Raw genomic sequence first — 23,997 nt, 5'->3', positions numbered from 1 at the left:
TTAATTGTTAATGAAATTAAAAAGGATAAAATGAAATAAAAACATTAAATATTCTAAACAAAAATTAATTTGGAAATGCTTTTATCAGTTCTATCATTAGTACAGGGAATATGTATTCACCAGTTACTAAATTTATTAGTAGATAATCTAACAAAGAATGAAAAGGAGAGAAAACTTGTTAGGGGATTTCTTAAGTGCTTGAGATTCTACTGTACTTACAATTTTAAAGAATTCGGAAACCCTTTTTTGTTTCCATTATCAGAAGTTTCAAGGTCAGAATTAAATAAGGAGAAGTGTTTTCCTTCAAAACAATATTCTTAGCAAACCTCATTTTTGTTTTCTATTAATTTGGCCAAATTTATCTTCCTAATCAAAAATATATTTTATTCTAGATTTGAACTAAGCTGTAGGATGAAGCATTTCTGGAGACATAAATGATTCTGTGAACAGAAGAAGACAGTAACAGTTGTAAAATATTGCTAAAACAAACAAATTGATAAAACAAATTCTGGAAGGTGAGAAGATGGGAGAGTACAGACTGTGCCTTTGTGCATGGGTCTTACCTTTGCCGTGCCCTAGTGGTTTAACTTAAAGCATAATGAATGTAAGACTATGACTGTCAGTTGATGCTAAAAAAGTAAGGGTCATATACAGATCATGGCTAATAGTTACTGACATATGGTATATAGCAAGGTTTATATACACAAATCCCAGAACTCTTCTCCAATTATCTTTTTTTTTTAACACTTCTCTTTTAGCAATTGTCATTAGCATTAGCTCTAGAAGAATACTCTAAAAGAATAAAAGCTGGCCCAGCTCAACCTTGTCCCCATTCACCCATTAGGCTGCCTAAGATTTTAATTCTTTCTCCTTATAGACTGTACTTGACATCTTTTTTTAAATAATTGGATTTCACATGTAAAGTTATTTGGGTCAGAGGGAAAAATAGATTATGATTCTCTACTGGCTTGCAACCAGTAAAGATGGGAACACTGAGAGTAGACAGGAAAAAAAGAGAGTTGGGCCTGTTTTAACAGGCTTTCCAGAAAGCAAATACACTGAAATGGGGAATAAGGATATTTTAATTATGTATTTCAGCAAAAACTTTGAGGTTGATAACCAGCAATACACAAATAGACTGCTTTTTGAAGCCTATTAAACACAGACTAAGTCATTTCCCCCCATCTTCTGTAATGTTTCTTTTCTGTCCTGGATCATAAGCATTAATGCTTATGAGTGGCCTTGCAGGTGAACTGATATAAACTATGTTATTGGTTCCCACACCCCCAACATTTTTTCTTGTTAGCAATCAGAGTGACTGCTTGACTCAATATCATTTTAAAAGGCTGACAATTTTTCTGATTCATCATATTTATATTTCACTTATTAAACAGACACATAAAGCTTTAAAAGGACGTAAGGACATCCCTAAAGGAGATATTTCAGTATCTTTTTTCAGTGCAAGATTTTTAATGAAATGTTGGAAATGTTGCTTAATGCAATACATCTTGTCTTTCTATGGCATAAATAAACACATCTATGCGGGAAGAATCAAAAGACCTTGAAATTTACAGTGATGTTAAAAAAGCAAACCTTAGATTTGTGAGACAATAATACCAGGTTTTTGAGGGATAAAAATAGAAATTGTGTTAGCAACCTATCCCAATGGCTTTATATTCTCATGAGAGAAAGAGAGAATGAAAGCGTTATGAAATCTAGACTTGGAATTGCTAGAGTGCAACAAAATCCCCAATTCCCCCAACCGAAAAGAAACAGTCGAAACCATCCATATTTCTATGCATATTTTTCCTGGTTTCTAGGGAAACATACTTTTATACATAAGGCTGGCTGGGGAAATCTTTTTTTAGATCCCTTATTCCAATACAAATTTGCTGCTTCTAATTGTAAAAAGCACATTAGGATTAGTGGATCTTCAAATCATCTGACTTTCAGGTTTTTTTCTTTTGGTATCTTAGGTTAATGCCCATGATTATTATTAATTGCATTGACCTGACACTGATCGCTAACCAAATTTAATACAGTTTTAAGCGACAACTCAGTGAATAAATAGTACATATCTCTGAGGATTACTTAACCTAAAATGAGGGTCCAGTCTATAATAAAATATTAATATATACGGCTATAATAGAAAAGAAGGCATGTGTGAGTGTATGTGATTACATGTCCATATAAGTAAAAGAGAAAAATGATAATATTGTTCATGAACTGAGAAAAAGTTAGATTAGAGTCAAGAGCTACAATGACAAACATGAGTTATATTTTCCCACTCCCCCACTCGAACACATGATTCAAAAATATGCAGAAATTTTGAGGAAGACTTTGGTCTTTCATGGGATGTGGGTTGGGACAAGGAGGAGATGAGGTAAAGATGTAGATCTTAAATTGCAAGGAGAGCTTAACTAACATCTTTATTATTAGACAAATAGGCTAAAACGCATTAGCACTTCGTATTGTATTATGTGTATTGTATTTGTATCATGAGGCTCCCAATGTTTGTTCCATTTTTCAATCTGTATTTTGCGTGTCTTTTTTTCTGTTTTTCAGCTAAAACATGTCACCACATTTCTATCAGATACAATGTTCAATGTTTGTCAAATTTCAAAATACCTTTAAATATTTTAGAGCTAAATAAAATCTTCTGTTAAAAGTAAACATATGTCACACAGGATCATATTAGAGGAACTCAATCAGAAAACAATATCCTGCTCTTAAACTGTTAGCATTACATAATTTACCATATTATTTCAGAAAAACATAATCCCACTAAACCAAATCGATCCATAGAATCATATCAATAGCTTATGTTAGGGAAAAATAAAATTCCAACAAAAGGAAACATTGACATTTAAGAAGTAGTATTACCTCCCAAAGTGGCAGATGATATAATTAACAACAGCTTTTAATACTGCTATTAGTTTAGAGAGATCATCAGTGACAGCATTAGTGGCAGTAAAAACGGTACTGTATATTCAGTGTTACAAAACTCGATTTTGGAATTAGGTCTAGGTCTAAATTACAGCTCTGCCACTAAATCTAGATAAGAAACTCTACAATTTACTTAATCTCTTTGGAATACGATATATAAAATTGCTTCAGAGAAGTATTGTTTGGGCTTAATGGGAAGAAATGGTGTGTGTGTGTGTGTGTGTGTGTGTGTGTGTGTGTGTGTGAAACCTACATACTTCTTAAGTATTAGTTTCCTTCTTTGTTATTTCCTCTGAAGGTTTTATTATAAATTTTTGTGTTTAGTCACTTTTTTATTCTCTATAACTATAACTTTAAAATGAATAAAATTATTCACAGGAACAAAGAATTGGGAAATATTAAAATGTCATCTATAGATAAATCTTATATACTTTATACTTTTGTATTATTATTATTATTATTATTATTTGCGATTGACTCTCACTCTGCTGCCCAGGCTGGAGTGCAGTGGCACATTCTCGGCTCATTGCAACCTCTGCCTCCCTGGTTTAAGAGATTCTCTTGCCTCCTGAGTGGCTGGGATTACAGGTGTGCACCACCACGCCTGGCTAATTTTTGTATTTTTAGTAGAGACAGGGTTTCACCATATTAGCCAGGCTGGACTCCAACTCCTGACCTCTAGTTATCCACCCTCCTTGGCCTCCCAAAGTGCTGGGTTTACAGGCATGAGCCACCGCTCCTGGCCTAAATATTTTAATTTCTATGGAATAGTTAAATATAAATATCTGATTAATCAGACTGCACAGAAACTAACAAAAACATTTTAAATAACGACGAGGAGCCTCAAAATTATAGAAATAATACTAAACATTGGTTCTAAGAGTAAAATTTTAAATTAAGAACATTAAAAAGACAAATATTAACAACACTGTGCTGAGTCAGGAATGAGTTATAGTTCTGTTTTCCATAACTTTATTGAGCAAAAGACCAGATCCCTGAGCCGCACGTAAGTCAGGATCTTGTTGGAGATCTGAATCAGTTCCAAACCCTCCATGGCTGTGTGTTTTCCATCACTGCAACAATGGCTTTCGGTTTCATCTACCAAGAAGTGGGAGAATCCTAATTCTTTCAATTTTCTTATCTCTCAGCCTTGGAAATAAGTTTCTTTCTGTTTTATCTGACTATAACATAATATTACAAAATTATATGATTAGAGAAAAGAAAAGAGCTAAACCTGAACTTTGCTAGAGAAAACAGTCTATTATTTTAAATGAGAAAACGAATAAAAAGATGCAAATTGTATTTCAAAAACAGCATTACATAGAAACTTCACCTAGGACAAGCCTTCTTGTGTAGTGAAGACAGACTTTGAAACAAGTGAAACTGAGGCTTGTTCCTCAGACAGGTTGTTTCCCAGATAGGAAAATGGCTGTATGAGAAATTCTGTTCCCCTATGCAGATTGTGTAGTTCCCTCCTTTGACAGTATGTTGAGGACTGCTCCTTTTTTTTTTCTCTCTCTCTCCCAGAGTAACATTTGAAATCATTTTGAAATACTTATGACTACTCCTCTTTGTAGCAGCTTTTACACTTGACACTGTAACCTCTAGGTAGATGTAATAAGGAAGATGACTCTTTTTCCCCATCGGGAGTGTAAGAGCTGATGGGTCCAGAGCCCAAAGAAGGGAGCTGAGTTATTACTACTATACAGTTATATAGAGTGCTTCCTCTGCAGAGTGTGAGGCACATCATAAGCTGTTAATTAATAGCTGGTATTCTTCAATACATCCCTAGATATGAGAACTGCTGCTGATGATCCTAACACCCTTGCTTCTACCCTGAGAAAAAATAAGCCCCATCCACAGTAAAAATGGAGAGAAAATACAAAGGACCAGTAGGAATAAATGTTTATATTTAGTCAGAAGAATTGTCTCTCTATTTTAGGGGATCAGAGCACTTTGGAGAAATGTTAGAGGTTTAAAAAAAAAGTGAAGAGAAACTATAAAGAGAGAAAACTATTTAAAGGCCTAAGAAAAGAGAAGGAAATAGGATGAAGAAAAAACAGTGAAACATCTGTGACATCATTCTTCTTACCTAAAGCCTCAGATGGGCTGGAGGCGCCAGAGTTCTTGCTCCCCCTTCTCCTCCCACCCCCAAGAGTGCCGGGTCCCAGGAGTGCAGGGGCTGGGAAAGAGGGGAGTGGTACAGCCCCTCTCATACTCCCTGGTGAATGTGTGTTTTGTTTTTTTTAACTATACATATTCAACCTGAAATTTCCTAGCAATAATGGATTGTTAGAGAGCGAGAGTCTGTTTTTGTAGTTGGTTTGTTTTTTCTGTCTGCTTATATGTTTGTTTGTTCATTCTGTGTCAGGGTGTCTGTGAATGTGATGAGTGCTTGTGCTGTTCCTTGTCATTGCTTTTGGAGTTGTGGTGGTTTGTTTGGTTGCTGTTTTAAGGTTAAAAAATTCATAGGAAACAGATAGAATTTCCTTAAATGTTTAGCATTTGAGAAAATCTCAAGTGAGAAAAGCAGCCATACAGATGTTAGAGCAGACTTTATTGGGGTAGGTTTTACACGCTCACCTAAATCTTTTACATAAAAATATGATCACAAAATGAATTTCAAGGGCAGACTTTCAAAAAGAAAATTCACATAACATGCAACCTGGTGGTTTAGTTGGAAAGTCGGAGGTGCCCCTATTTGCTTCACTTTTTTTTCCAGTACAGCATTAGTAACTAGTGCTGAGCAAATAATTTGTTAACTTACAAATGATGAGTACAGGAATATGGGTTTACTTACAGAACTCCAGACTACCTGTGGCACTTGTTTCTGCTTTCATCCCTAGAAACTTGGATCAAAGCAAACTATTCCCTATAGAACAGTCTCAACCTTTGAAGTTCTCCCTAAAATGTTTCGGCATTATTTTTTTGGACTGGTTTTGTTGTCATGGTAGACTTAATCCTTAGTTTTCACATGAATCTAGATTAAGATACATCTTAGTAAAACATACAAATAAAGCCAGTTTTGCAGGAAAGATACAATATGTATGACGGTAGTTTTCAATTTCCATAAAAGTTTTATATTTCCTTAGAACTTAGAGATAAGGTAAAGAAAGTTGTTTAAAAATTTTTTTTGGCTGGGCGCGGTGGCTCATGCCTGTAGTCCCAGCACTTTGGGAGGCCAAGGCGGGTGGATCATGAGGTCAAGAGTTTGAGACCAACCTGACCAATGTGGTGAAACCCCATCTCTACTAAAAATACAAACAAAATTAGTCAGGCGTGGTGGTGTGCACCTGTAATCCCAGCTATTCAGGAGGGCTGAGGCAGGAGAATCGCTTCAACCCGGGAGGCAGAGGTTGCAGTGAGACAAGATCGCACCATTGCACTCCAGCCTGGGTGACAGACAGAGCAAGACTCTGTCTCAAAAAAAAAAAAAAAAAAAGAAAAAATATTTTTTTCAATGTGTCTTAGTTGTCGTCTAAATGTAGAGCCAAACAACCTTGTAGAGTCTGCAAAATAATGCAGTAGAGTAGTAACACTTGAAGTTAGTTTCATTAAATTGGACTGACAGTGCTTAACTGAAACAACATTCAACAAATAGCATTGAATGCCTACAACATTGTAGGCATTCAAGTGCCTAAAAAATATATAAAATTCTATCATTTATAAATACTGAATATATTGTGTTGCTATTAACTAGAAAAATAAGATATTAAAATCTTGTATTCCTTAGATGTAATAATTAAAACGGATAAATTAACCAAAAAGTGATAAAGTAGAAAAAAATAGAGTTAGAAAACAACGCACAAATTATTGATTCCAGATTCTTTACATTGTAGCTGAAAATCTAATGCAAGAAACAAACTTGCACAATATCAATACTTTGCTGTTCACTGTGCTGACATTAAGTTGACTATTTCTTGTAACTTAGAGACATAACTACAATTATTAATAATTCTTAGCCATGTTCTGAAGAAAAAAATAGTAAGATAACATTTTGATCAGTTTTCCAGTATTTAATTAACCTCTTTTATAACACTTAATACTTGTGCTAAAGGAAAGAGACTTATCTTACTTCTAGTTGTTCCTCTGTAAAGTAAAAAGCAGTATGGTAGAGTATATGCCATGTGTTTGTAAAAAAAAAAAAAAAAAAAGATTTCAAAAATACATCCTTTATATGTTTACATCACTATCTCAACAATTAAAATGACTTAAAATAGGCAAGGTGCTGTGGCTCATGCCTGTAATCCCAGCACTTTGGGGGACCGAGGTGGGCGGATCACAAGGTCAGGAGTTCGAGACCAACATGTCCAATATGGTGAAACTCCGTCTCTACTAAAAATACAAAAAAAATTTGCCAGGCATGGTGGAGGGCGCCTGTAGTCCCAGCTGCTCGAGAGGTCTGAGGCAGGAGAATCGCCTGAACCTGGGAGGCAGAAGTTGCAGTGAGCCGAGATCAAGCGCTGCACTCCAGCCTGGGCTACAGAGCGAGACTCTGTCTCAAAAAAAATAAAATAAAATAAAATAAAAGACTTAAAATATTCTTTGCATAAAATGGTTGCTCAAGAAATGTTGTTTAAATAAATAAAATGTGTATATTGGAGAAGACATTCTGAAAAGATAGAAATTTACTCCCACTTATTTGCTCAGATTCTCAGCTAAATTTGCTTGTTTTTTCATCATCTTGTGTGAAAAGAAGGCCTATGTATAGTGATATAACTAAGATATATTTCCATATCTATAGAGGTGTTGCGGTGTGAGATCTACAAAATAAAGAATGAAACAGTGAATTAATATCCTTAGCATATGTCTATCTCTGAGAGCATCCTCTTGGTCATGATTAACTGCATGTTAAAACACGTAAAAATGTTCAGTGAGGGAAATAAACATACGGCCTGCAATTTCCGTGAAAGTTATTGATTTATTGATTTATTGATTTTCAAAACACATGGTCATTGTTGGCATTTGATTTGCCCTTGTGGAGCTCATTCTGCCTGGACTTTCTTTTGCCAAGTCACCCTCATTATCACCTTCCTCCTATGTTAGGTAACTGTAAAATTCCAAATGAACAGCTAAGCAGCCTGGTGTTGAGGTAACATCTTTTTAGAGTTGAAGTCATCATGTTACACTGGTTTGTTATTCCAGTGAGATTTCACATTCGTTAAAATATACTTTGAAATTTAGTGGTACGAGAGACCCTCCCCTGCCCTCAGTTGCTCACACCTTCTAGTGTCAGTTCCCTGCGGGACTTGGAGCAAAACTGAGCACTCTGGCAAAGCTAAAAATAATCAGTCCATTAGTATCAAGTTGCTTTCCTGAATATAGCAAGGTGTTCTTTCTACCTCCCCATCCCCAGCCATCCTCCCACACTCTATGTGACCTCACCTTAAGATGTATTATGTTCAGAATACAATGGCAACTTCCCTGACTTACTGTTTTCACCCCAAGGATTAGTCATGAAACATAATTGCATATAAAATTACACATAAAAATTTTTGAAACTTCGTAATATTATTTTACTCAATTCATACTTAGTAAATATAGATCTTGGTGAAAATAAAACCATGATATAAAAAATACAATGAATTGGAATATATTAATATGAAATTTTGTTTCTTTCCAATAATGTATAATTATTATTTTATACGGTCTTTGTGAAACACTCAAAAGAGAAAATATAGATTTTATAGACTACAAAGGATTATTTTAAAAGGTAATATTTCAATATAATTAGTTAGATTTATGGGACAAGAATATTAAAAAAAAAACAAATCTAAAGTGTTATGTTTAAAGAAAGGAATTTCATTTATTCTTTTTCTCTGTTATAATTTGACATTAGTTAGAAAATATCAAGCAGTCTCTATTCTTAAAATTATTAGTTACTTCCACATGTCTGGAATTAACAATAATTAAATCTTTTTAGCAATAGCTATAGAAAATATTGTTTATTTCTTATAAATTTTCTAAGTTAAATAGACGGTGATATTGACACGCTTGTGATTATCAACCTTATATAAAATCATACTTATAAAAGCATCCTCTAGTCCTTCTCTTGTCAAATATATACTAATGTGCTCCTCAAAATAATTTCCCAATTTCTTATCTTTCTTTGGACATCTGGAAAATACATTAATAACTATAAAACAATTAGGTCAAGTGTTCTTTTTCAAAATATAATTTTTACAGCTATCCACAGAACAATAAAGACATTCTACTAGGATTATTTTTCATGGTAAAAATGCATCGAGTAGGGTCTGCTTTGGGGGATTGTAAGGGGAGAAACCTGGGGTGCTTTAAGGTTAATGGACAGTGATTAAGGTTAATGGCTAAGTGCTTAAGGTTAAGTGCTATATTTACATAGCTGTCAATTCCTTAAAAAAAAGTATTTATGTCTATCAATCAGTTCTAGCTAATAGCCAATTAAACAGCAAATGGGGGATAGAGACATAGGTAAAGACCCTTTAACCTGCATTTATAGGGTGGAATGGTCAACTTACAATCAAGAAGTACTTATTGAACACCTATTTTGTCATGGCTGTGTCGCACACAAAAATGTAGACATCATGGCCCCTGTGTTAAAAATGCTTAATATCTAGCAGAGAATAGAACTAGATATGGAAATACATCAGTATGGGCAGCTATCAAATAAATGACACAGATAAGACATGCTATAGAATTCAGAAGAGGTAAAGATACTATGTAGCTCAAGATTTCAGAAAATCGGGAAGGATATTTAAAATAAACCTTAAAATTAATGTTTGTCAAAGAGCTATATTTTATTCTTAAAAAAAAATACAATCCCAAATATGTGAACATACGTCAATGACATGATGTGCCTGCCATACATACTGCTCTGCATTAAGATGACTTCAACAATTTAACAACAATACTAATAAATAAGAAGCTCAATAGTTAGGAATATGCATATGTTCCTCTTTTTTACACACAAAATCTCAAGATCAATTTAAAGCAGCAGCGACAACAACAACAACACAGCCAAAGCAAAGCTAGGTTAGTGCATTAACTCTGAATCCAATGCAAACTTTCTTAAGAGAGGCAAACCAGAAAAGTTTAAGTTAATATAAGGGTCTAAAGTATCCAGCAGTTATTTAAGGCATACTGCATCACTAACCCTTAAATGACAACATGATTAATCAGATAAAGAAGTTTACTAAAACAAGATTAATGTTCATTTCTACAAAAAAACACTGAGAACAGTGCTTCATAGATGGAATGGCCTCACTTTCACTCAATTAGCAACATTCAGGCAGGGCTCTGTGGTTTTTTGTTTGCTTGTTTTTTTGTTTTAACTTTTTTCACTCTCCCTGAATTTCCAACTGCAAGATTGGATTTTGATTGCAGAAGGAAGGTATACTAGGAATGGAGAATGGATGTTAAGGGACTGAAGAGAAACACCTGGAATGGAGCAGAAGTGAACAATAGTAACACAAAAACATTAAAAGTAAATTTTAAAACTGCTCGTAGGGAATCTTTCCATTCAGTAATTTTCTTCCATTAGCTAATTTCAAAATGTTTAGAGCATGAGCATAAAACAGACAAAGATAAATGAGTACCAGAAATTCATAGTGAATTTTAATACATCCTGATCTTCTGACAGCCAGAATGCTGTCCAGGTAGCAGTGCCCAGGGTCAGTGTTGGCGTGAGCAGATTAGAGCTCTAAGGCAAGATTGAAGGGCCCCTCAGCTCCTTGATCTGAAATTCATTTCTTTTTGAATTTTTCTGAAACTGAATAATTATCTGTTTTTGAATTGGAAGTGTCCTCTTTTTAAAATGTAACTACCCCCAAAGTGTTAGAACTTTATCAATTTAAGGATGTCCTATCAAACTGTATTTTCAACATACTGTGTCTATGTTTAATCATCATTGCTCCCATGATGTAGCAGTGAGTATTAAATAGGATGAGTGTTTTGACTTAGGTATTAGTGGGAAAGAGGGTAGCATACCAAAAAAAAATAAATAAATAAAATAAAATAAATAAATAAAGATTTTAATAGCATGGAGCTTTATGAATTGGAAACACTGATGTTGGCAGAAATTCAGTATTGGGAAAAATCTAAAGTTAGTAAGAAGCCTATGGCATGAGGGTGACTGTTTTTGAAAGAAGGGTAGAGAAGTCACCCTGATTTTGGAAAAGTGTGAGGAGAGATAGAGTGTCAAAGATAAAGCTCATGACACTTGAAATTTGCTAAGGAGCAGTCCTGTTCTTTGTATTTTCTAGCTCCAAAGGCTTCTAAGTAAAGAAAGATACAACATAATGGTGGGGTTGATCAATGAAAGGATACGAGGGCAAATCTAAATCTTCAGGGATCCACTGGTCTTTTAAATATTTACTACCCTCACCTTTTGCATGTGTCTCATTATTAATGGCTTCTGCTGCACAGGGTGGGACTAAACCTAATTAAAAATGAACATTATTTCAAAGCTCTTTTAGGGTAACTCTGTTTTCCTAAAGGAAATAAACCCAAAAATGCTTTAAGTATATTATTCATCCAAATTGAAAGAGCCAGCTACAACTGATGTTGAAATCCACTATCTGTTAAATAAGAAATGCAGTGTTTAACAGAAAAAAGATCTAGCATAAACTTTATATATCTCTGATATTTCCCCAAAATTTATATCTTTGATTTCAAAAGGAATATGAAATAATTGCAATACTTTTTTATTTAAGTAATGCTAAATATGGTTTCTTATGTTTTTTCTTATTACACATAATTCAAGATAAATTAAGTTCACTCTTTTCAGCTAATTACATTGCACCATCTCCATTTTATTACAGTGTCTATAGCTTGACAGAATAAAATGTTACCTTTAATAGAAAAAAATGCAAATTATTATCTATTTAAAGTGGAAGAAATGAATTTTAATTATTTAATTTGTGATAAGCACTCAAAAGAAGACAGCAAAGTTAACTAAAATAATCAATGCCCTCATTTTTCAATATTCAAGTAATGAGGATATTTAATTACTCAAGAGTAGTTTATTAATTTAGTCATGATTGACTGTAAGTCATTAAAAAGCATCATAAAAGTAAGATTTAGTACATATCTTTTTAAGAGTAATATAGCTTCTACCTAAAGTTTATTTTTAAAAGCTTGTTTTATGTCTTAATGTTGATTGTTAACTTATCATAAACGAAATTATATATATAGGCATTTGAAAAATTAGGCATAAAATTAAATTCATCTATTTCAACCTTCTCATTTTACAAGTTAAAATATTGAGGTAGTGTTATTAATGTTATTAATGTAAGAAGTGTGTAAGTGCTATTAATGTTACTTGTCCAAGCTCATGTTTATTTTGACTTTACTACAGTAGAATCTCCGAACTTTTGGTTAATTCTCTATTTATCATAAAACAATGCACATATAAATGCATATGTATTTTATAATTATTGTATATCGAATATCTATTCCTAAACGGTAAATTAGTAGACTCAATTTCATTCAACATATATTTAGTGTTCATTAATGAAATATTATTCTTTTGAATTTTTAGTGGTGCTTTTAAAATCTAATCAATAGCATTGGCAATAACATAGTAAATGCACCTAAAATATTCTGAGACTGTTCAACCCACGGCCCTTCCTAAAAAAACAGTTGGAGTCAGTCTTTAAACACTGATGATCATAGTTGTAGGAATTTACAAGGTGTTATTTGTCCATTACACTGCTTCCCTATAGAACAGGCCAAGTACCCACCACATTCACATTTTTCCCTTAAGGCATGCTAACCTCATGTGTGGCCTATATATGGCATTATTGTTGTGGCCACAACTGCTGTTAGATGCCTGCATCCTGTTACAGCCTCTTCCCACCGTTACAGATGGTGCGGCATAACTAGTATCCTGAGTTTTGGTAGAAAATCCCTGCTTTTCTTATGTGAAACCTTATTTATTTCAAAAAGTTACATGATAGACTCAAAATTCTAGTTTTTTTTTTGAGTGTAGTCTCAAACTTTCTTAGTCTAGTCTCATCTGAAAGTACCCTTGGAATGTTTAATTAACAAATCTAATCTCTTTCAGCCCTTTGAAATGTTTACTTGTAGGTGTAGTTTTTAAAGTTTACAGAAAGGGCAGAAATACATAAAATGTTTTGGAAGCAAATCAAAACTATAAATAATGAGAGCTCTATGTGCAATAACTATAACCATAAACTAAAGCACAGGATTGCATTTGTAGACATAATGGGAATAGGCCATACTAGTCCTTAAAATTAATTTTCTCAAACTCCATGTTAATTACCCGTGGATAAAGAGCTAACAATAAAATTTTCACTTCATGGTAATCTGAATTTTGTTAACTATCTAGTTCCATTCCCCTCAAAAATGATAAAAATTAGAATGTCAACCACATTACTAGAAAAATTTACCTATAGGAAAAGTGACCCTTAACTGCTACAATGAATCAGGACTAAGACAATTGTAAATACCTGATAGTAACCCTAACGTTGGGTATCCCTGAATATGGTGATGATTTTCACCGGGCAGGCCCCTTGCGAGAATCCTAGAAGCTGTATCTCTCTTGTTATAAAAGATATCATTTTTTATAGAAAAGGAGGCTTTCAATCCGGGAATTTCCCTCACTTGCTGCATTATGACCTTGCCTGCTAGCACCTGAGTTGTTGGACTACTTAAGGACTGCCTGAATTGGTGCCCCAGTGGTGCTTTGCTGGTGGTCCATGGTTCTTTCTTGTTCTATCTTCTGAGTAGGGTAGTGTCAGATGCAGCCAATGGTAGTCTTTTGAGTCTAGTTGTTAAGGAAAATTTTCAAAGACTTTGAGTGGGGAATATACAACCCATATCATACTAATTTAAAAAAATTCTGGGTCAGGCACAATGGCTCATGCCTGTAATCCCAGTACTTTGGGAGGCTGAGGCAGGCAGATCACCTGAGGTCAGGAGTTCGAGACCACCTGGATAACATGGTGAAACCTCGTTTCTATTAAAAAATACAAAAAATCAGCCAGGTGTGGTGGTGCGTGCCTGTAATCCCAACTACTCGGGAGACTGAGGCAGGAGAACCACTTAAACCCAGGAGGTGGAGGTTGCAGCAAGCTGAGATTGTGCTACTGCACTCCAGCTTGGGCAACAAGAGCGAAACTCTGTCTCAAAAAAAAAAAAAAAAAGAAAAAGAAAAAGAAAAAATCTGGGTTTTGTCACAGTCAAAAAGGAAAGTTCATAATTTCCAAAATGGACTAGTTAAAAAAAAACAGTGTTGATAATAATATAGTACTAAAAATATTATAATCTACCTAGAAGACCACTGTATAAGGCTGGGGGTAGCTTTAACACAGTTTAAAGTTACACATTAAATAATAAAAAAAATGTAGTGTTCCTATAGCAGCAGAGAATAGCAAGTGGTTAACCTAAATGTTCAAAACATTAAAAGACTGAATAAAACAGGAAACAAATATTTTAAATGCATACATTTTTCTTGTTGGTGCATATAAAAATTTGTGGTAAGAGCTTTTCTTTAAATTATAGAGTATAGTTATTTCAACAAAATAAAAATTCTTCTTTTTAATTTAACAAACCTATCACTGTGGAATATCTAATAGGAATCCTGTCAAGTAGAGGGTTTTACTTATGCATGCACATATTCACTTGCTCACTTTCACACACACACACTCAGAGCAAGTTTTTATCACATTGTAACACTGAAATTAATAAATATACCTTAACATAGGATTTAAAGATTTTTTGCAAAAATATAGCATTTCCGACTGGTGACATCATCTTTAGCATTATATCCTCATAAAAGTGCCAAAGTAGAATACATTCCAAAGAACGGCATTACTTGTTTCTTGAATCAAAATATGATGGCAACACTGATGCTCTTAAGACACTTATGACTCATATAAATAAAGTATGAATGCTCATCCTTAAGGATCATAATATATTGAAGTAGTACAAGTCTCTAAATTCCGGTCCAAAGGAATGGAACTATAATACAAACAGTTTTTATTGCAACCTGCACTGCATGTGAGTATCTTGGCATGTTTGTACACATTTACTGCTTTTATAATTGGATTAGTCACCTGAATAGATTTCTGTATGCTTAATCTTCTTTAGAAAGTCAAGAAAATAGAACACATTGCTCATTTGTAAAATGGAAATGACAAATCTACCTTTATTTGTTAATATAAAGATTATATAAGATAATGTAAGCCACATGACACATAGTAGTTACTGCAGTAATGTTCCTTTTCCATATTTATTAACATATATTTTAATATTTTAAATAAAATGTAAATGTTTCACATAAACTAACAGTACTCAAATTTTCATGTATAAAGTAGATATTTGGCCACAGTATTGGATGTGATAAAATATACTTCTATCATTATTTAAGAAGTAAAAAAATCAAAGTTTTTTGGTACTATTTCATGGGGTAGCTGAGAGCAAACATGAAAATACATGTTAATATTTTATTTATTTTTTTTTTTTTTGAAGAAAAGGGTCTTACTCTGTCATCCAGGCTGGAGTGCAGTGGGGCAATCATAGTTGATTACAGCCTCGACCTCCTGGGGTCAAGCAATTATCCTGCCTCAGCCTCCTGAGTAGCTGGGACTACAGGCCTACACATCACTCCTAATATTTGTATTTGCTTTTTGTAGAGGTGGGGTTTTGCCATATTGCCCAGGCTAGTCGTGAACTCCTGGGCTGTAGCAATCCTCCTATCTAGGCCTCCAAATGTGCTGAGACTGCAATTGTGATTTACTGCTCCCGCTTTATGTGAATTTCAGACATCCTTACCAGTACTAACAATTTTCTCTTCTTTATCATGCTTCAAACCAATATTAGTTGTGATTGAATGGGTAAACCAAACTTGATTCAAAGGTTCAGTATTGTAGAGCTTACTTTCAAGTAATAAAGATTTGGGGCTCCCATTGTTAACTTTGTTTCATTTCTGAAATTGTTGAAAACTGGGGTAGAGAAGAGGCTCATTTAGAAATAGTATTAATCAAATATGAGTTCTTCATCAAGTTTACAAATTGGGAAAAGGTTTGATAAGTGTTTTCTTGGCCAGAGAAAGAAATTTTGATTTTTTGTTGAAATGGAAATTAGACTCAGAAAAATGTTTAATGATTAAATATCATTACAACATATTTTAATCTAAAGGGGAAAATAGGCATTATGGTTTATATGATATAAAACAAATTACAGGCTGGGTGCGGTGGCTCACGCTTGTAATCCCAGCACTTTGGGAGGCTGAGGCAGGCAGATCATGAGGTCAGAAGATTGAGACCATCCTGGCCAACATGGTGAAACCTTGTCTCTATTAAAAATACAAAAATTAGCTGGGCGTGGCGGCACGTGCCTGTAATCTCAGCTACTTGGGAGGCCGAGGAAGGAGAATCACTTGAACCAGGGAGTTGCAGGTTGCAGTGAGCCAAGATCATGTCATTGCATTCCAACCTGGCGACAGGGCGAGATTCTGTCTCAAAATACAAAAACAAAAACAAATACAAAAAAACAAATTACATCAAACATTTATTCCTACACCACATCTAAAATCTTTCACAAGTCTACCAAGCGTATTACATGAAACATCATATATATGGCTTGTGCATGCTCCTATGTTCTTTTCTGTCTTATAATAACTTCTCAGAATTCCCTATAGTACTTTACAAATAGTTTTGCAAAGTTTATTCACAAGTATTCACACAAATGTTGCATGATGGATATTCTGTACATTTTGAAAACAAGGCAGTGATTGTCACAAAGAGGACCCGAGCCCCAGTGTTTTTACTTAATGCTCACTCTTCTCTTTATAGAGAATTTTGGATTTGTGAGTTAGCCAAGTATAATTATAAACACAGAAATGCATCGCATAGTTAATAGCATTTAATTTATTTCAGGAAAATAAGTTTGAGAGTGGCCAAAAATATTATTTTTCAGAAAAACACGATTATGTAGCATGTAAAATTCAAGCGTATTAGTGCATCTCACCAGAAAAAAAAGGTTAAATCCTCAAGCTTTTAATAGAAGTACAGATAGAACACTAACGATTCCTCTCTGTCTCTTCCATACAAATTTGAAATGCACAATATGAAGTAATAAAACAAAAGTGAAGTTACTACTAATTAGATGCCTCTTTGATTTCTTGCTTTAGACATACCTGCAGCTAACTTCTACTGTGAACATATAGCAATGATAATATTAAAAATGTATACCCATGCTTTAAAAAATGGGTATTTTAATGGGACTCAAATGAAAAGAAACATTTAATATTAAGCAGGGCTAGAAATGAAAAACTATTAGATTTTGGCTGCCTGCAAATCCAGACCCAGGTGGCCAGGAGTCTAACTCATGTAGGGAAACTGGGACCAAGAGCCCCCCATGCAAAGGGAAGACCATGAGTTGGGTTGATTGTTGTGACTGCTGGCTAGGACTTCAGGTTGTCAGAAACCGTGGAAGTGAGCAGAGACTTCTACCCAGATCTGAGTAGAAGTGTCCACCAGCAATGTCTAGGTCTGCAGTGTTCCCAATATTTCCCTGGAACATGAGCCAGAAGCAATTAGCATAAGAATTAATTCTAGACTGGTTCCCTGGTGAAAGGCTTGTAATGTGAAGTAAGAACAGAAAGAGGGAGAGAAACACTTTTCCACTTAAGATGAACCTAGAAATAAAAATAAAGTAGTTACTAGATAATTCAAAAAGGATTTATGAGGATAAGATTAACTTCAAGAAGTTAACCTGTGGATCTCTTTGACTAATGATAGTGATAGAGGAAGTCTTTGACCACTGTTTTTAAGTAATCATCAATCCTCAAGGTATTTAGAGCTTTCAGATCCTGTCACCACAGATTAATTTTTCCAGGATCTTGAGATTAGTTTTTAAAAACCGTTTTTTCCTCTTTAAAAAAAAACAAGAATAGTTTATGACTTTATAAATGCTGATCATATTTAAATATCTTTTATAAAAACCAAAGGAAAAATGAGAATTAAAGGAACATTTATTTCTACCTACTCTTTTGTAGAAAATGAGTTGGGGTTACTCAGGTTTGAAGGAATTTCCTCACGTTCATTCCATTTGTCTTGCATAAGTTTGCTTGTGTTTGTAAAAGTAAACTATGTGTTGGTTTAATAATTATAATAATATTGACTGTTAAAAATAAAATGAAATCTCTCTTTAAAATGAATATCCTGTGTTTATGTGGGAAAGGATAAACCTATAATATTAAAAATATAAGATATAAGTTTTTATTGTCATAAATATTTTGTTTTTATTTTCTTCACAAAGAATCTCAATCATAGTGATGAATGTCTGTCTTGAGAAGAATGTTTTCCACTAGAGAGACATACCACATATGTAGGTTCTAGGAAATTATATTTTAAATGAAATATTACAAAGAGGTGTTTTCCAGGCTATGTTTCTTCATATATATATATATATATACACACACACACACACATACACACACACATACATATATACATACTCCCCACAGATAAGGAGAAAATTCAATTGGCATTCTATCTTCCAACAAACAAATATCCAGATAGTCCTATTGAATAACTGAGGCCTAAAAGTCTTTGAAAGTGGTTGACAGCTCATTTTTTTTTTTCACTGTCTTGCAGGCGGGAATGTGTTTAGGTGACTCTCATTGAAAGACTATTGGGATTAGAGTGATCTCTGTTTGTCAGTCAGCCAGACATTGCTGGGTTGGAAATACCCTGAGGAGATAAACTTTCCAGAGGCCCACTATTAACAGGTGTGGACACGTGAAATGAGTGAGAGTTGAAGGGTCAGCTCTTCCTCACATGTTAGAAATATAACTGCAACTCCTTCTTTACCTATAGTCAAACCTCTGAAAATAGTGGAGTAAAGTATTGAGTGATGTAACCTGAAGTGAGATCATACTCCTTGATTGACAACCAACTATTCAAATTCATTTTGGAATTTCTTTCTAAATTCAAGTAGTCCCGATAAGATGGTCAGAGATAAAGCTAACTTTCCACTAATAACGAAGTCACCTATTAGAGAGGTAGTACAGTCCGGTGGTTGGGGTAGCATCTTCCCTCAAGCAAAGTTAATTTGAACCCAAGTTACACTATTTACTACCTGTATGAGTTTGTTCTCACACTGCTATGAAGAGATACCGGAGACAGGATAATTTAAAAAGAAAAGAGGTTTAATTGACTCACAGTTCCACATGGCTGAGGAGGCTTCAGGAAGCTTACAATAATGGCAGAAGGCACCTTTTCACAGGGTAGCAGGAGACAGAATGAGTGCTGAGCAAAGAAGGAAGCCTCTCGTCAAACCATCAGATCTCGTGAGAACTCACTATCAGGAGAGCAGCATGGGGGAAACCGCCCCCATGATTCAATTATCTCCACCTGGTACCGCCCTTGACACATGGGGATTATTAGAATTCATGGAGAGACTTGAGTGGGGACACAGAGCCAAACCATATCACTATCTGCATGTCACTAAGCAAGTCCCTTAACCACTCCGTTTTCACATTCGTAAATGGGAATAGGAAAACTATCTACTTCATTGGACTGTAAGGATTAAATAAATCATGGCATGTTTAGAGCAGTTTTGAGGAATTTATTTTGTGAGAGCCCACTAATGTTATCCATTAGAACTCTGGAAGTAGTTGGCTTCCAACTCAGAGCAAAAAAATGGAATCTTGAATAATGGAATACTGGGAAGACGTAGCTGTGGCCATTGACAAAATGTGACACAACTAGGAAGCACTGTGCCCATTTTACAGTTAGTAGATTTTTCTCTTCCTTGAGTGGCTGTTGAAAGCTCCTCTTGTGCTATGTTGGCTTTCAAAATTGAACTCCTTTTTTCTACACTTTCAATCTTGATGTCTAATATAATTCCTTCACTATAAGTGAACATGAAGTTATTAAGTTATATAAGTGTTGATATGTGGTTAAAAAAGAAAATTTATTAGAAAGAGAATATCCCTTAGAATAAGTTGATATATCCTATATCTTCTAAAAATTTTCCTCTAAGCATACAGCAATTTTCATATGTAATAAATGTAGTATATATACTTATATTGTTTGTATTCTTTAATTACTTATATTGCAATCTCATTTGAAAACATGTATAGATAAAGCCACAGGGACACAAAATGCATAATACATGAAAAAATTTTAAACATATTTAAGGACCACTTAATTTATTTATTGCCTTAATTTTATAGGATATTTATTAACAAATTATAATTCCAGTAAAAAGAATCATTTAAAAAATGTAAGTTGGATATAACCACAATGCTTTTCCAGCAAAAAAAAAAAAAAAAAAAATTTAACTGGAAAGACTATAACACCACCACCATTATAAATCTTCTTCTTTGAGGTTGTCACTAGGATTAAAATTACTGTATTCATCCTCACTCAGCTATATTCGTCAATGATTTTTCACCATTAGTGAAAAATCATTATCTTTATGAGTTACGTGTGTATATTCACTTGCTAGCACATAGCTAGCATTTAAGCATAATAAGCCTAGGTTAAAAAATCAGATGTTTTTTCCACTCTACCTTTATCCATACGGTCCCTTTTAAAAGTTCATTAAATTAACTGAAACTTAGGCAAAGGCTATCTATTCCATTTGGATAAAGAGTAAAATTTTCATTCACCAATTATTAGCTCGATTGATTTTTTCACTTAGTTGTTATTTTTTATTTACTAAACCAAATATACTGTTGTGTTGCTATCACATAAAAGCAACCACAATGCATTAAAAATGTGCAATATAATACTACTTGATTTTTATTACACTTTGAAAAGCAAATGGAGTAAATCAAGAAGAAACAAATCTAAATACCGTGCTGAAGTGAGGTCCAGCCTTTGAAATCAGCTTCCTATTAATCACAGTGCTGACCTTTTCATTAAGGGGCACTTGTTGAAGTCATTGACACAGTTACGGCATTCATATGTGTGAACTGTACTCTACGGCATTCATGTGCTGGGGAAGGCATAGTGAAATTAGAATCTCTCCCTGTAGGGGGTAGACATTGACCGCTATTCAATGCCAACGATTGTTGGTTAAAGTATTTCATGAAGAATGACTGTGAAACTCCATTTACTCCACCATCAGTAATGTCAAATGCAATTCTTAAAGAAATATATTTAACTAGAAGTAATTAATTAAACCTCTCATAGCAGCAACTTTATCCAAGCTAAATCATTTCTGAATATACACAAAGGAGTCATCAGGATTCTACCATCATGGCTTTTAAATCATCATTTTCAATGATGTCCATCTATAATAGTTAGAAAATAAAAACAAAACATTGGCCGATGGGGAGTTATTTAAACAGTGCAATACTGTTTTGTCTAATTTTGCCTGTCTATCTACTCTGCATATGTGCATTGCCTTTTGAGATGACAATGTCTTCCAGACTAATTTTTCAAATTAATAATGGTTAAATTTAAAAAAATCAACTCAAATGACTACTAATAGATAAGAAATGCGGAAAGTTTTTCTTGCATTCTCTTTAATCTGATCAGCTTTGTGCATTGTTTGATGGATTAATTGAGAAATTGTTAATAACTGGAATCTTTGGTAGGGCATATGTTCTATGTGTTTATTTCTTACATGAAGCATCATATATTTGAGCAGCAAACACATTCTTTTACATTGGCTGACATTCCACCTGAAAGTCCACCACAGTTAGCCTGTTAACACAATTCAGTATATATGGTAGAGTAGTAAAAAGATTCCCCATAGCCAAGTAAAAATCAGAGTAGGGGGCTCAAGGAACAAGGTTGTACTTAGATCAAATCTGAACTTCAAGTTCAAACATAGTTTAATGGTGAATCCAAAGTTGTAAATGCAAAATAAACGCAATGTGAAGACTGCTTTAAACCAAGCATGAAAGACTAAAAAGTCAAAGTTGAGATTTCGTACATCTGGTTTTAATATATCTTCTTATGTTATTAGACAAATGACCTTTTGTTTTGTTTTGTTTGTTTTAAAAATTCACTATCATTGTCATTGCTGCTACAACCTAATACTCTTTCAGAGTTTTTAGTGTCACTTCTCTAGTAAGAGATCAAGCTATAGAACAGATTTGTTAGGCAAAAATTAAAAGCAAATTCCTCACATTAATGTATGAAGAGTAACGTAGTAGCATAGTTATGCATAAAAGTGAAATCCATTTTCAAGAAGGGTATTTGCTTCAAAGATTTTTTTTGTGTGTTCTCGAAACTGACAAAATACTTGCAACCATCATTTTTGACAGTAATAGAGGACATTTCACCCAGAAGTAGCAGTTAATACGCCAAAATACAGGATTGAATTAACAGTATTATTAGCACCACATTTCAGTTCCAAGACTTTCTGAATGAGGAGTCACTTCAGGAGCATTTAAGTATTAATGATAGTGCCAGGGCATTGTGCAAAATGAAACTGGAGAAATTAACGGGGTTATGAACATAAGCTTTGTCCTAGTTCACTTTTGCACAGTCTTTAGAGGATTCCCTGGGAGTAAACACCCGTAATTAATTCCCAAGTAAAAGAAAGAAAGATACTTTTTTCCACTTACTGCATTTGTTGTCCTTTGTCCATGCGTTGAAGTCAAAGGTCTGTTCTGTTCTTACCTAGCTCCAGGTTGCCCTCCAGATTAGGCATAAATGTGAGCGGCAAGAAGCATGTTCACTTTGTAACTGTACCAGGAGCAGCCCATCACACTGATGCTAGAGAGCCCGTCAGGACACAGCACTAAACTTCAGCATGAGAGCACAGAATCTATTACCCCTGAGGCTCTACCATTTCACCTACACCTGGGCGGATCTATCAGGCTTCATCTCTATTAGAGCTATTTGACTCTGTGGTTTAAAAGGGAGGAGAAAAAAAAAAAAAGGAGGCTTGCCGTTGTCACACTTGTTTCCTATTAAAGAGCCTTACGGTGGATTGAGTAATTGTGTACGAAGGTAGTCTGGCTGGCAGATGTGTGCAGCCCCAGTGGAGCACTAGATTCAAGGCAGATGGGTTGTACCAGGGCGCAAACAACATCGAGAGAGAGAGAGGCGTGATTAAAACAGCAGGCCTCTGTTTTATAGTGCTGGAAGTGGGGTAGCATTAAAACTCCTAGGAGACAGAGTTCCCCAAATGGTATTGCTCTGTAGCAAAGAAAACAATAAATTCAATAAAAAAGAAAGATTCTCAAACTACAATAGTTATAGAGATATTTTTAATAATCACTTTAACTATTAATGAGGGGCTAAATAATGCACCCTTCCCCCAATACCCTAACTGAACTTAATTAAAACTACTCAATCATGGGTCATAGTGGGTTATTGATAGTGTTAACGTGATGGATTTGAAACAGATCCCTCATTCTGCTGCATAAGCCAAGTTATCTTTTTAATCTGAATTAAATTGCTTTAAGGAGATTTACACTGTCAGGCAGATTGACATTCTGCAATTGGACATTTATTTTAATGTTCTTGAAGCCAATTTTTATGGAAAATGTCATTATCTAGGTATTTCTGTATATTACTTATTATCTCAGGCACCTTAACCCATGAAAATTTCAGGGTTTTCTGTGCCACCACTCCTTTTCACAAGAAAACAAATGCATAAGTAATCAGAATGAGTATAATTAACTTCCAAAAATCAGGCCGTTAGATCTATTTTCCTATGTTGCTGAGAGCTATTTTCCTGTGTTAAACAGTATGCGACTACTATTGTTAATCATGATGATGATGGTAATTGAACAGTTGCTACATGACAAACTATGTAAAGAGCGTTACACACATCATCTCTTTTGAGTCCTACAAGGACACTGTAAAGTCAATATTACTATTATTATCACTTTTTTTCTTTTTAACAAATGAGGGAGTCTCTGAGAGATTATTGTACCCAAGGTTGTGGTTTTGTTATGGTTGGAAGGGGGATTCAATTTGATTTGCCTCTAGAATTCTCACTCTTCCCCATGTCAGACAGTCTCCATGAAGAATAATTTTTATCCAGCACAGAATCAAATGATTATCATTGATTTATTTTATAAGAAAATAAAAAATAAACTCCTATTTATATGGATAATTATAATTTAGAAGC

At 34.3% G+C, this 23,997-nt stretch overlaps 1 protein-coding gene across 2 annotated transcripts in view; it reads right to left on the bottom strand.

Moving 5' to 3' along the window:
* Nucleotides 1–22,915, bottom strand: part of SEMA3A (semaphorin 3A) — a 518,655-nt gene extending 495,740 nt beyond the window's left edge. For both annotated transcript variants that reach the window (XM_054559577.2, XM_002818291.6), the window contains exon 1: nt 22,481–22,915. The gene's annotated coding sequence lies outside the window, so the exon portion shown is untranslated. The remainder of the gene's footprint in view (nt 1–22,480) is intronic.
* Nucleotides 22,916–23,997: the final 1,082 nt, after the last annotated feature.

Source organism: Pongo abelii, chromosome 6 (genome assembly GCF_028885655.2).
Source record: "Pongo abelii isolate AG06213 chromosome 6, NHGRI_mPonAbe1-v2.0_pri, whole genome shotgun sequence".
Lineage (NCBI taxonomy): Eukaryota > Metazoa > Chordata > Mammalia > Primates > Hominidae > Pongo > Pongo abelii.
Note: the sequence above shows the minus strand (reverse complement) of the source record. Positions and strands in the feature narration are given on the sequence as shown.